General features: G+C 47.0%; 1 long non-coding RNA gene across 1 annotated transcript in view; it reads right to left on the bottom strand.

Moving 5' to 3' along the window:
• LOC119410138 overlaps nucleotides 1-2,885 on the bottom strand; it is a 54,961-nt gene extending 52,076 nt beyond the window's left edge. The window contains exon 1 of the long non-coding RNA XR_005186823.1: nucleotides 2,650-2,885. This is a non-coding gene — a long non-coding RNA (uncharacterized LOC119410138). The remainder of the gene's footprint in view (nucleotides 1-2,649) is intronic.
• Between the last annotated feature and the right edge of the window lie 315 nt (nucleotides 2,886-3,200).

Raw genomic sequence — 3,200 nt, 5'->3', positions numbered from 1 at the left:
ACGCTGCCCCACGAGGACCAAGACGTAGGAGGGGGCTCCAAGCCAGCGCTTGTCCTGAGCTTCAACCGCTACAAGGGAGGCATGGACAACCTGGACAAGGTCTTCATCGCCTACAGCTGCAGGAAGATGAAGGCCCGCTGGACATCTTCCACAATGTGCTCAACGTCTTGTACTACAATGCCTTCTTCATTTGGAGGGAGCTCAACCACGGCTGGATGCATGCCAAGCAAGACAGGAGGAGGCTCTTCCTCAAGCAACTGGACAAGGCTCTCGTCGCTCAGCTTGGTAGGAGGAGGTGTCTCCTACATGCCCCATCCTTGGCCATGATGGTAAGGGACTCATGGATGGCAGCCAAGCCACGATGGGCTGGTCCTCAATGGCCACGGCCCATGATGGATCACCGTCTTCATCGCCATCGTCCTAGTCCCCGTCCTCGCCCCGGTCTCAAACGCCTCCACCCCGGCTCCCACTGTCTAGCAAGAGGAAGAGGTGTCATCTGTGTCCTTCCAGAAAGTACTTGAAGACCCAAAGCATGTGCTCCGGGTGAGAAAGGTTAGTGTGCAGTGGGTGTGCTCTCCTGTGCTGTCAAATGTGCCTCTGTCACTTCTCCCGTGGGGGGGGGGGGGGGGGGGAACACAGGAGGAAAAAAGAAAGGAGAAAGAAAACGTGACTGAATTCTGAACAACGCAGGTGCATGCGTTTATGATGGTGGGCGGTTGACCACGCCCCTTTACTCCACAACGGAACCTTTCCGTCTCGTTTTCGTTCCCCTGACTCAAGAACTACAGGAGGGCTTAACGTTTGCTACTATTAGAGCTTTAATTTATCGTTTTGCTACAAATAACGTTTAGTTAACATTTTGCTACTTGTAGCTTGTTTTGCTACTTTTGGCATTTCGAGTTTTTTTTTTTTTTTTTTACTATTTCGGCCAGGTTGTCCTCGGGCTGGTTCGATGAGTAGTAAGCGGCCATTTTGCCTGTAACATTTGAAAGTAATGCACTGTCATTCCCCAATCTGTTACGGAAGCACGATCCCTAGTGTACTTCCGGGTCACACGGATCACCGTTGTTTATGAATGAAAACTGTCATTTACTTAGAAAAGTACGTGCTCTGTCTCCGCCGATCTTCATGTAGCTAATTTACGCCACTCGTATTTCTGTTGCAAATCCTTGGTTAAGATGATATGCAACGCATTAGACCCCACCCCCAGCCTGAATGGTAAAACAGCGCCGCTCAGTGGTGAAGCTGCATATCATTTTAACCATGACGTAAACATGTCAATGATTTTAACGGAAATACGAGTGGCGTAAATTACCAACATGAAAATTGACGAAGATAGAGCACATACTTTTCTATGTAAATTAAGACAGTTCTTATAAATGGAATTATACCAGTACATTTTATTTAATCTAGCATATTAAACGGCGATCCGTGCGACCCGGACGTATTCGGGCATGTGAAATTGAGCTACAGATCGGGTTCCATAACAGATTGGGGAATGGCATGCACTGATGATCGATTGTTTTAGACTGGTGCTCCATTTTGCATGTGTTCTGCCTGGAAACTCAACAGCAGGCTGGTTTGAAACACGTCAGCAAGCTGCTACTTAATATACAACAAATCCTGTTGGCAAGCCTCAGACTGATGAAGTCCTTCGGATGAAATATTTTCTTCCAAAAAAAGAAACAGTCCAGACATGATTTAACTTTTTTGGTGATTTATTTATCTGGATGATTGAGCCTACTTACTTTTTTATTTATTCTTTTGACACTTAGATAGACTTCTACTTTTAGCTAACCTTTTGCAGCTTTCAACTACAATTTCACTACCTTTAGCTTTTAGCAAGTAGTTAGCTACTTTCAGCTTTTAGCTGGAATTTTGATTTGTTTACTTTTAGCTTATGTTTTGCTCCTTTGAGCTAGATTTTTTTTTCTTTTAGCTTTTAGTGATCTGCTTCTGTTGGCTATCAACTCAGTTTTACCTGAACAAATTTAAGCAAAGTCTTTTATCTCAGGGAAAGTATTTGGGCAACAAGGCACCATTGTTTGTCATGGGGGGGGAAAGATCAAGTTTGTGTTGAAATAAATGTTAACATGTCTAACTATCCTTAGATTTACATAATAAACAATTCAAGCAACAGATATGAGTTCAGCTTGCATGAATAAAAGTGTGAACCTCATCTTCACTGTTCAGCTGGGAGAACATAGATGTGTTTTGTTCCGGACACCTCAGTCCATCTAACAAACCGCAGCGGATCAACAACAGCATGATGTCATCCTGTACAAATCTGGCCCAGAAAAGGTGCAGCCCAATACAAACAACCTTAACGAAGCAGATGATTTAAATGTGTCATTTCTGTCAGCCCCCTCCAGCTGCTTTGATCAACTGGTTTCTTTTTAAGGGCAAACTGGGTGACTGAGCTCCATGATGAGGCTGACAGGCAGATTTATGTGCAGCGTCCTCCGTCACTTGGAGCGGGTCCGAACCGCTCAGGTCCGCTCCACGCAGCGCACATTTAACCATTTACACCAAAACTAGCAGCTCAACTTCAAGAAGAGACACTGAGGCTGGAACTTGACTGAGACTCCTCTGCCTCTGAGAAAGGAAACCGAGCCAGACAGGCTCTGACATCAGGAGGTTAATATTTACCAGCTTGTTACTGTACGTGCGCTGCAGCCGCGGATCCCACAGCGAAAGGGCCACAAGAAGAAGTCCGCATTTCCTGGACCGAGATGCGCCGGATGCGATCGCTCCGTGTCCGCGTCTGTTCGGGGGGAGAGCCGGGGAGGGCGGCTCGCTGCGCTGTCAAGCCCGACGGCGGTGCCACGTTCAGCTGATCGCCACAACAAAACATTTCGCCCCTACGCGAAACACACACTCCGCGTTTTCACACCCTCTTCCCTCCTCGTTTTGGCCACGCCCTCGTTCAGAAGCTCCGCCCTCTCGGATCAGTCTCCACCAATGGACCGGCGGGTCTCATGAATAACCAGGAAGCGGCTGAGAAAGGCCATTGGCTGGAAGCGTCACTTCCTGGTTTCTGCTTCTCTGATTGGCTGAGCGCCGAGAGAACAGGAGTTGAGGACACTAACTGGATTTTTCACGCACTCCTGAGCTTTTCCACTAAAAAAAATCTTATTGATTTGAAGCTAATAGTCTCTCTCTCTCTCTCTCTCTCTCTCTCTCTCTCTCTCTCTCTCTCT

The sequence above is a fragment of the Nematolebias whitei genome, chromosome 5, assembly GCF_014905685.2.
Source record: "Nematolebias whitei isolate Nwh7 chromosome 5, NemWhi1, whole genome shotgun sequence".
Lineage (NCBI taxonomy): Eukaryota > Metazoa > Chordata > Actinopteri > Cyprinodontiformes > Rivulidae > Nematolebias > Nematolebias whitei.
Note: the sequence above shows the minus strand (reverse complement) of the source record. Positions and strands in the feature narration are given on the sequence as shown.